Here is a 10,895-nt window from a genome sequence, read left to right on the forward strand (position 1 = left end):
TTTGATCTGCATATCTCAATCCCAAGAAAATACTTCATTTCCCCCAAGTCTTTAATACGTCCCTAGATTGCTTCTCTGGATAGTATGGGATAGATCCTTGCTAGAACGAATCAAAGACTCAAGCTCTACAAGGTTATGGATCGATTGGTGACACAAGAGGCTGCGGAAAGGCTTCTTGATACTCCTAAGTGACTAGATCGGATATGACACACCGAGATAGACACTCTTGGGCTGTTGGATATTACACACCAACAAGAACACTCAATAACTCGCGAACAAGCAATAGAGAGAACAAAGAAAGGGTTTTTGATAAAAGATAATTGTCATTGATAAGGGTTTCAAGTACACTTATAAGAGAAGTTGGAACAGACTCCAAGCTTCTCGAAAACTATCAAGAGAGTAAAGGCACACGGTTTCTCTTGGATATAGAAACAAATGACAAGTTTGAAAACATGAAATGTATAACATAAGGTTGATCCGGGATAAGGTTGGATCGAGATCATCAACTAAGAGATTTGAGAAGCAAATCTATGGCCTCGTTAAAAACCTATCTTTGGAAAACCCATTGGGACAAAACCAAAGATAGGGAAAAAGAGCACGCATAGATTGCTTGCTTAGTTGATGATCAGCTTGATGGTGAAGTAGCTTGAATGGTGATAAGTGTGTCTTGGTTGATCAAGCTTCTACCAAGACATTCCTCTTGCTTCCATGACATCTTAACCAATCCTCCAATAACTTGCGTGAGCTTTCTTGATCTTGATCGAGTCATAGGTCCTTTAGGTAAGGCTAGGACATCTTCATCAGCCGGCTTATCTAGATCCTCATCATCTTCATTAGGTAGTTGGTCCATGATCACATCATCCCCTCCCTCTTGAAAAGGATTTGTCCTCAAATCTGGCTCATCTGCAACAAAAGGGATCAAGTCAGTAACATTGAAGCTATCACTTATATCGTACTTACCTTGCAGATCAAGTTTGTAGGCATTGTCATTGATCCTCTTGGTGACTTCAAAAGGACCATCAATCCGCGGCATTAGCTTAGACTTCCTCTCCTTTGGAAACCTCTCCTTCCTCAAATGAACCCATACTTGATCTCCAACATCAAAGATCATCTCACGCCTTCCCTTGTTAGCTTGTTTGGCGTATTGCTTAGTTTTCTCTTCAAGATTGCGCTTAGCTTGCTCATGAATCTGCTGAACCATCTCAGCTTTCTTTTTCCCATCCATACTAACTCTTTCACACTCAGGCAAAGGTATTAGATCCAAAGGTGAGATGGGATTGAACCCATAAACAATTTCAAAAGGAGAAAACTTAGAAGCAGAATGCATAGCATGATTGTATGCAAATTCACAATGAGGCAAGTAATCTTCCCATGATTTCAAGTTCTTTTTGATGAATGCACGCAGGAGAGTTCCTAGGGTTCTATTAACTACTTCAGTTTGCCCATCAGTTTGTGGATGACAAGTAGTAGAAAACAATAGCTTAGTTCCTAGTTTAGACCACAATGTTTTCCAAAAGTAGCTAAGGAATTTAGTGTCTCTATCTGAAACTATAGTCCTAGGCATTCCATGCAAACGTACAACTTCTTTAAAGAACAAGTTAGCTACATGTAATGCATCATCAGTTTTATTGCAAGCTATGAAATGTGCCATTTTAGAGAATCTATCAACAACCACAAAGATAGAATCCTTTCCAGTCCTAGTTCTAGGCAAACCCATAACAAAATCCATAGATATATCATTCCAAGGATGAGTAGGAATAGGCAAAGGAGTATACAAACCGTGGGGTTGAACTTTAGACTTTGCAAGCTTGCAGGTTGTGCACCTTCCACAGATTCTCTCCACATCTCTTTTCATATGCGGCCAATAGAAGTGATCCTGCAGAACTTTAAGGGTTTTTGCTATACCAAAGTGACCCATCAAGCTTCCTCCATGGGATTCCCTGACAAATAGATCTCTCAAAGAGCAATTAGGCACACATAAACGATTGTCATAGAATAAGAATCCATCATGCCTAAAATAATGTCCAGAGGCATACTTAGCACATGATTTATAAGCTTCTTGAAAGTCAGGATCAGATTCATACATTTCTTTAATCTGCTCAAAACCTAGCAACTTAGCATCAAGAGTACTTAAGAGGACATACCTTCTGGATAGTGCATCAGCAACTATATTTTCCTTACCTTGTTTGTATTTGATCACATAAGGAAAGGTTTCAATGAACTCTACCCATCTAGCATGTCTCTTGCTGAGCTTACTTTGTCCTTTGAGATACTTGAGAGATTCATGGTCGGTATGAATGACAAACTCCTTTGGCCAGAGATAATGCTGCCAAGTCTGTAGAGCTCTCACCAATGCGTAGAGTTCCTTGTCATAAGTGGCATAGTTGAGAGTAGCTCCACTGAGTTTCTCACTGAAATAAGCAATAGGTCTCTTATCCTGCATCAAAACAGCACCAATTCCAATTCCTGAGGCATCACATTCTATTTCAAATGTTTTAGAAAAATCAGGAAGTATGAGAAGAGGAGATTGAGTAAGCTTCTCTTTAAGGAGTTGGAATGCGGCTTCTTGAACTTCTCCCCACTTGAATCCTACATCCTTCTTGATTATCTCAGTTAGGGGAGCTGCTAGAGTGCTGAAATCCTTCACAAAACGCCTATAGAAACCTGCCAGTCCATGAAAACTCCTTACTTCTCCCACTGTAGTTGAACTCGGCCACTCTTGTATTGCTTTGATCTTTTCCTGATCCACCTTTACACCATCTGCACTTACAACAAAACCTAGAAAGACCAAGTTATCTGTGCAAAAAGTGCACTTCTTTAGATTGGCATAAAGCTTTTCTTTTCTCAAAACATCCAAAACAGCCCTAAGATGTTCTATATGATCTTCTAAGCATTTGCTGTAAACTAATATATCATCAAAGTACACAACAACAAAGATGCCTATGAAAGATCTAAGAATATGATTCATCAGTCTCATGAATGTACTAGGCGCATTGGTTAATCCAAATGGCATAACTAACCATTCATACAAACCATGTTTAGTTTTAAAAGCAGTTTTCCACTCATCTCCTTCTTTCATCCTAATTTGATGATATCCACTTTTCAAATCTATCTTAGAAAAGATGCAAGAACCATGCAATTCATCAAGCATATCATCTAATCTAGGAATAGGGTGGCGATACTTCACTGTTATGTTGTTGATTGCTCTACAATCAACACACATGCGCCAGCTCCCATCTTTCTTTGGCACAAGGAGCACTGGAACTGCACAAGGACTCAAACTCTCTCGGATATGACCCTTCTCCATCAGCTCCTCTACTTGTTTTTGCAGTTCTTTGGTTTCAACTGGATTGGTCCTGTATGCTGGTCGGTTGGGCAGTGTAGAACCAGGTACAAAGTCTATTTGGTGCTCAATCCCACGCACTGGAGGCAATCCAATGGGGCTATCTTCTGGAAACACATCTGCATGTTGAGATGAGCTGAGGAATATGAGGAGAGTTGTTCAGGGTTGAAGAGGTTGTGATGTGGAGAAGAGGAGAAGGATTGGCCTTAGGGAGAACCGTCCGTACCGGTCCGTACAGGTCTGTACCATGGCCGTACGGCCGTACAGACGGTATCGACCAAGCGGTAAAGAAATGTTACCGCGAGAAGAAGTTCACGGTCTGATCATGTTTTGCCTTGACCAAAGAAGGCATATGACCGTTTATGGATAGAGGAAGAGCGTCTCTACAGGCTGGCACAGGCTGGAAGGATAAGGTTCACTTTTAGCATAGTGACCACGCGTGTGGAGAGGCTCATTGGTCCGGTTCAAATTAAAGGCTCCCTTAGACTTGACCTCACATGCTTAGTCTCTTCTTAAACCCTAGTATCACCTCCTATATATTGTAAACACTCTCTCATTAATTAAAGTATGCGAGTTATGTTACTCTCTCTCTAGTCTCTCTCTCTTGTTCATCATGGATCATACTTAATCTCCCCATTTCTCTCACAATCTCTTCTAAACCTCTCTTAATCTCTTACCAAATCTCTCTTAATCTCTCAATACCTATTCTACTCTCTAATCTCATATGGTATCAGAGCGAGGTTGGCTTTGGTATTGAGAGATCCTTGTTCCTTTCTTTACATTTGCGAGTTTGTTCTTGTGTGTTAAAGAAGAGGAGATGGAGACGACCAACTTTAGCAAACTGGTGACGGTTCCGGTTGCACTGAAGGGAGGCTCGAACTACTTGATGTGGTCCCTGTAAGAATAGACAGATTATGGTGTGTGAGTGTTGTTGAGAACAGAGAGTGGTCGGATTGAAAGAGAACAGAGTGAAGACAGTAAGTGAGAATTAAAGAGACTGCAATGGAGCAAAAGAGAGATTAAGTGAGATTTGAGAGAGTATGAGAGAGATTCTTGTAACCAGAGATTAGGGAGAGTATAAGAGACTTGAGAATGGTGAAGAAGAAAGGGGAAACTCCCCCATTCAGCTTAATTTCGTAATGGTTACAATGGGGTGGCTTTAAAGCCTTTACAACAAGACAAACAAGACAATAAACAAAGAATATTTCAGGGAATGAATAAATAATATTATCCTGGGCAAATCAGAAGGGCAGACTGGCTGGAGAGAGAGAATGGCACGTCCAGCATGAGAGAAAGTGACATATCCTAACAGCTCTTTGGTCCTTAAGCTGGCATGTGACTTCTGATCTGATTTGAATTCAAACTTGATGTCTAGGCGCCAATTTGCACACATCACTTTCTGAAGAAGATTCTTGGCGCCAGGGACTCCCTCCCTATCTTTGCACCAACATGATTCGTACTCTCTTGCACAGATTTTGCACATCTCTTCTTTTTGGGTGATTCAAGGCAGTCCCGGACATTGCACATTTCATGATCTTCCATGTGCATTCTCAAGGCTTCTCTTGCACTCACTTCTCAGCTTGCGCTTCTTGCTTCTTCATTCCAACACTCCCCCTCAAGCTTGACCATATGAGATCCTTGGACAAGCTTGGAACCTTGAAGAAGCTCCCTCATTAAAAACCTTAGCAAGAAAACCCATTGGGACAAAACTTGCTAAGGGAAAAAGAGTGGAGTTTCCACAAAGCTTAGGGATTGGCCAGTGAGCCTAAGGAACTTCAGATTCATCATGGTGGAGTCCTTAGGCTCTGGATCGTGGCCTAATAGGTATAGCAAGTATGAATCACCATAACTTGCTATCCTTGAGCACAAGTAGCCGGCTGGATCATTTTGTGTCCGGTTTAGGGTCTCCCCCTCTCAACTGGCTTCAAGCCACCTTAGGAAGGCAAGGAAACGACCAGACCATCTTCTCTGAACCCCCAGCAAAGTTACTTGTTCTTTAGAACTTGGCTTGACCTCTTCATGGAACCATAGACTCGGTTAGGATCTCCCCCTCTCGACTGACTTCTTTGGCCATCTTAGAAATGCTAGGACATGACCGGATCATCATCATCATCTTCAGTGAGGCTCAAGCTTATTTTGGTACCTGATGCATCATTTCAAAAGTGCATCAGTTCTTAAGGAAATGCACTCATCACATCAAACTCAATAATAGTTTAAGTATAAGGACAATCATGAATGTATTGAGATGAGTTTAAGGTGCTTCCCTTTTATAAGAATGGCCAGGAGTGGACTCCAATTGAATCCACACTTGGTAAGACACAGTCCGGATTATGGAAGTTCAATCACACACTTGGAACTGAGCTTCTTTGACCCGGTTGGTACTGAGTAATGCAAGAGTGAATCCACCACTTGCAAACTCCAATTTTGATCAGAGGTGAGGCAATGAACGACTTGGATTGGCGCCAGTTGCTTCACTGTCAAATCACCTTTGAGCTTCTTCTTATGACCTGAGCTTGTCTCCCCCTTTCTTTTGGCTTCTTGCCTCCATTTAAGGGTTGAGACAAAGCTTTTCTTTGTTCATGAGCTCAATAGGTACCTGATTCAATCATCCAAAAATTGCATGTATCAATTCTCAAGGGGCAAACCTATTCACACATAAGAATAATAATGGTTTTAGGTACTTCCCTTGCATCAGTTTGTTGAATGTTGGTGAGGATTGCTAAGCACTTGAATCCTCCACGCCATTCCTTCTCTCAACCAGCCTTTGCATTTTTCTCTTGAAGTTTCAGCATGTAGGGAAGCTCAGCACTTTTCAACTCCATAATTTGCCACCATCATGTGATTGCTTAGCCAAGAATTTCCCTGATTGAATACTCCTTGAGTCCTTGAATATAGCTGGTCAGAGTGGTGGGGTGTGCCAGCTTCTTCAGACTGATCACTTAGGCCCCTCCTTATTAAATCGCCATGCAACCTCTTCTTCTTGATCATCTATTTTGACACATAGATGTTGCTGGCCTTCTATGAGGAAAAGAGACACTTAGGAGCTTCATGGATCTTCTGGTAGCTCACTGATTCCCCTCCTCAAGCTTGGCTGAGTATAGGGACAAGCTTGAATGTGAGCTTCAATGAGTTTTGAAACTGGGAGCACAACAATACCAACATCTGCGCTTAAGCCAACCAGTTCACTATCTTCCAGGAGCACAACAATACCAACATCTGCGCTTAAGCCAACTGGATCACCATTTTCCTTCAGCTCTAATGTCTTTAGGCCACCAGTCTCCCCATGACTTAGGTGATGACCTTCCTTATGAGTCTCTTGAACCAGGAGCACAACAGCTCCTACGCCTGCGCTTAAGCCAACTGGTTCTACTCACAAGGTATCTTTACATGGTCAGGACTAAACACCTTGATCCATGCCTCTGACCACCGGCCACTCTTGGCTTAGTGATGGCCTTTTCTCTTGAGTGCACCTCCTGTACATCCTCTTGGCATCAGGTAAGTCACTTCTGAGCAGTTTCTCCAATTCTCCAACATCCTTTCTATCTTCAGGGTAGGAAATGGGCAGACACATAGATAGGATTTGGGACTGGGCAATCTCCACGGTTCAGGAATATCCATCTTGGGAGGCTCTGTAAAACGTGGGCAATGCCTTCTTCTTTGTCTTAGTTTGATGATGGACAGAGATCACCTCTTGTGTACCTGAAACATCACTCAAACTCCAGCAAGAATCAGACCACACACACTAGGATCAGCCCTTGATAATTCACCAAGTCTGATCCCAATGTTTTAAAAATAAATATGCAATGAACAGAATCTAAACAACTCATTCAGTTCAACTCCATGCATACTAACATCACTAACTGCTCAGGTATGATAACTCATCAATAACAAGGCAATTAGGCTCTTTTTATGAATTTTAAAGACAATAAACAGAGACTAAACAACTCATCTAATCATCTTGAACAATATATATAATGCAATACAAGATCAGGAGGCTCTCCTAGACCTTTATCAATGCAACAAGACAATGACAGTAGCTAACCAATCGCCTAGCACAATACAAACAGAAACAATTAATCTAGGACAGGAACTAAACAATACCATGCTAGACAACTCCTAGAAATAATTTAAGAAACAGAGCAACACACACAATTTAAGTATCATGGGACAGAAACTAGGTTCAACAACTCTAGCAACTTGAACCTGTCCCAAGGATACCAAACACACCACTCAACACAACCAGACATAACTACTCAAGCTCTTATTAAAGGTAGGAGGTTAACTTACAAACAAGGAACCTGAGCTGGTTCCTTGAACCTCCAAGGCACACTGTTCACTTGAACTTGACAGATTTGGAGTTTGGGATCTCTACCCCACGCCATTTCCTTGTGTGTGCTTTCCCTTTAGACCACTCATGCTTAAGACCCCTCCTTTCTTCCTGATTACCAGGCGCCACCTTCTGGCACACAGTGAGAGACTCCATTTTGGGAAGAACTTGAAAATCACTTGTACAGACTTGGTTTGGAGCATTGCTTGCCAAACAGCTCCAAAACCTTCTTTCTCCAAGAGATCTCTTCAGGCTGAACAGGAGAAAGGATGATAGACCTTGGGAAGTCTCTGGACACGCCATGTTTAGTCTTCTTCCTCTTGAAGAGATTGAACAGCTGGCTGGACAGAAACTCTCCAATGATTTGAAATAACAATGAGGATGAGCCTATGCTTGAATTGTGGAAGCTTTGAGTTTCAGATACTAAAGACCTCCTTTATCTTGAGTTCTGGTGAGTCTCTTCCCTCCTGGAAAAGCTTTAGACCAGAGGATACAAGGATGAACAGAAACAGAGATTTTTGAAGAGAAGTATGAACTGTAACAGATTTGCGGAAGCTTTATGGATTCTCAGGAGCTTGGAGCTCTGATACCATGTAAATAAATATAAAACAGAGTTTTATTGAAATAAAAATAGCTTATTAAAGCTTTATTATGCAATGAAATTGAGAAAGAAAGAAGCTTAAAGATTGTCACCAAGATATCTAAATATTTAGATTGTATTTCATTAAGAAGAAAGAGTGGCTGCAACAATAGCAGCCTTGGTTACATTCATCAAACACTAACGATATATATATAAGCAAACCCTAGTTACATGATTCATCAAGACTTCTAATTGGATCAGAATATGGGCTTTTCTTGTGGGCTTCAATAATACCATGTAGATAAATATAAAACAGAGTTTTATTGAAATAAAAATAGCTTATTAAAGCTTTATTATGCAATGAAATTGAGAAAGAAAGAAGCTTAAAGATTGTCACCAAGATATCTAAATATTTAGATTGTATTTCATTAAGAAGAAAGAGTGGCTGCAACAATAGCAGCCTTGGTTACATTCATCAAACACTAACGATATATATATAAGCAAACCCTAGTTACATGATTCATCAAGACTTCTAATTGGATCAGAATATGGGCTTTTCTTGTGGGCTTCAATACTCCCCCGCAAACTTGGCAGCGGGTGAACACAAAGCTGACAGGTTTGAATGCATCTGAAGATGGTTTTGAAGGAGACATGACGAGTTAAGCAGGATGCTTGTAGTGTTGGCAAATGGCTCTATTCACCATTGTAGACAAATATTAGTGTGAGATCTTTTCAGGTCTATACTTGGAGAGTATCACATGGCTTCACTCAGAGGTTTCTTTGAACTTGGAGAGCTTAGTTGATCTCACTCAGAGGTATAATTGTGACCTCTTTGTCTCACTATGAATATAGGTTCCTTTACCTATTTCATTCTTCTAATATGTCTCATGAAAAAACTCTTTTCACACCTACTAAACAAACTCTACTCACTCTCTGCCTTCCATCTATGTACCACCAAAACAGTGACTCTACACAACCTGCCATTCTTGTTGGCATTTCAGCGAGCACTTTGTGTGCTTTAACAAAACCAGACTTGCTGCCATAAACCCATTGTTATAACCAACCGCAGCCTACTTATTTAACTTCAGGTTCCATACCTATGAATCTAAACCAGCCAGCAAGACAATCCAAGAAGCAACAATTTTCTATCCTCTGACTCAAAAGAGAGAAACGTAGATGATACCATGGATAAATGGTGTCGACTCTGAATCTTCAGGCAGATTAAGTCCTTTTTCTTTCTGGTCCGTTATGAGCTCGTCCCAGCACAACACCTTGGAGTATCGCATCTACAGAAGATTAGTGTTGTTGAAGAACATAAAGCTTCTGCCTTTTTCCTTTTTTTTTCGCGAGGAAAGAAGCTGGTGGTGTGTTCGGGACGGTCTTCTTCTGGTCGGCTGTCACTCCTGGAGCTTCAGCAATGCTTTGAGAAGGATGAAGTCACAAGCACTTGAGTTGATAAATTTTTTTTTTTTTTTTTTTTTTTTATCTCGATCTGTTTGTCGGAAGAGCAAAGCTATCTGAGTGAGTCTTGTCTATTTGATAGAAGCGTGAAAAAAACGAGAGATACTGAAGCGGAATGGTTTTGATGCTCAAATAGAAGATATAACACCAAGATCTATTCCCTAGTGCTCTGATACCATGTAAGAATAGACAGATTATGGTGTGTGAGTGTTGTTGAGAACAGAGAGTGGTCGGATTGAAAGAGAACAGAGTGAAGACAGTAAGTGAGAATTAAAGAGACTGCAATGGAGCAAAAGAGAGATTAAGTGAGATTTGAGAGAGTATGAGAGAGATTCTTGTAACCAGAGATTAGGGAGAGTATAAGAGACTTGAGAATGGTGAAGAAGAAAGGGGAAACTCCCCCATTCAGCTTAATTTCGTAATGGTTACAATGGGGTGGCTTTAAAGCCTTTACAACAAGACAAACAAGACAATAAACAAAGAATATTTCAGGGAATGAATAAATAATATTATCCTGGGCAAATCAGAAGGGCAGACTGGCTGGAGAGAGAGAATGGCACGTCCAGCATGAGAGAAAGTGACATATCCTAACAGCTCTTTGGTCCTTAAGCTGGCATGTGACTTCTGATCTGATTTGAATTCAAACTTGATGTCTAGGCGCCAATTTGCACACATCACTTTCTGAAGAAGATTCTTGGCGCCAGGGACTCCCTCCCTATCTTTGCACCAACATGATTCGTACTCTCTTGCACAGATTTTGCACATCTCTTCTTTTTGGGTGATTCAAGGCAGTCCCGGACATTGCACATTTCATGATCTTCCATGTGCATTCTCAAGGCTTCTCTTGCACTCACTTCTCAGCTTGCGCTTCTTGCTTCTTCATTCCAACAGTCCCAGTTGGTGAGGACTACCATTGGAAGGCTAGGGTTGTGGAACCACATCACAGATGATGGTCCGGAGCCAGTGGCCAAAGAAGATGAAGAAGAAGGCGACGGGAAGACTCTTGCGGTAGCTGAAGCAAAGAGATGGGTCCAAGAGGATTTGATGGTGCTGTCTGTGCTCCATGCCTCCCTGGAGCTCCCCATACTTGAAGCTTACGTGCACTTTGAGACTCCTAAGCGCCTTTGGGACATGCTCCATAAGAGGTATGGAAACAAGTCCAACATAAGCCGGGTGTTTGATCT

General features: G+C 41.3%; 1 long non-coding RNA gene across 1 annotated transcript; it reads right to left on the reverse strand.

Moving 5' to 3' along the window:
- Positions 1–4,436: 4,436 nt before the first annotated feature.
- On the reverse strand, positions 4,437–10,621 carry LOC117131446. The gene is made up of 2 exons (XR_004454632.1): positions 9,434–10,621; positions 4,437–8,943 (listed from the first exon to the last, which is right to left on the reverse strand). It is a non-coding gene; the product is annotated as an uncharacterized LOC117131446 (long non-coding RNA).
- Between the last annotated feature and the right edge of the window lie 274 nt (positions 10,622–10,895).

The sequence above is a fragment of the Brassica rapa genome, unplaced genomic scaffold (assembly GCF_000309985.2).
Source record: "Brassica rapa cultivar Chiifu-401-42 unplaced genomic scaffold, CAAS_Brap_v3.01 Scaffold0938, whole genome shotgun sequence".
Lineage (NCBI taxonomy): Eukaryota > Viridiplantae > Streptophyta > Magnoliopsida > Brassicales > Brassicaceae > Brassica > Brassica rapa.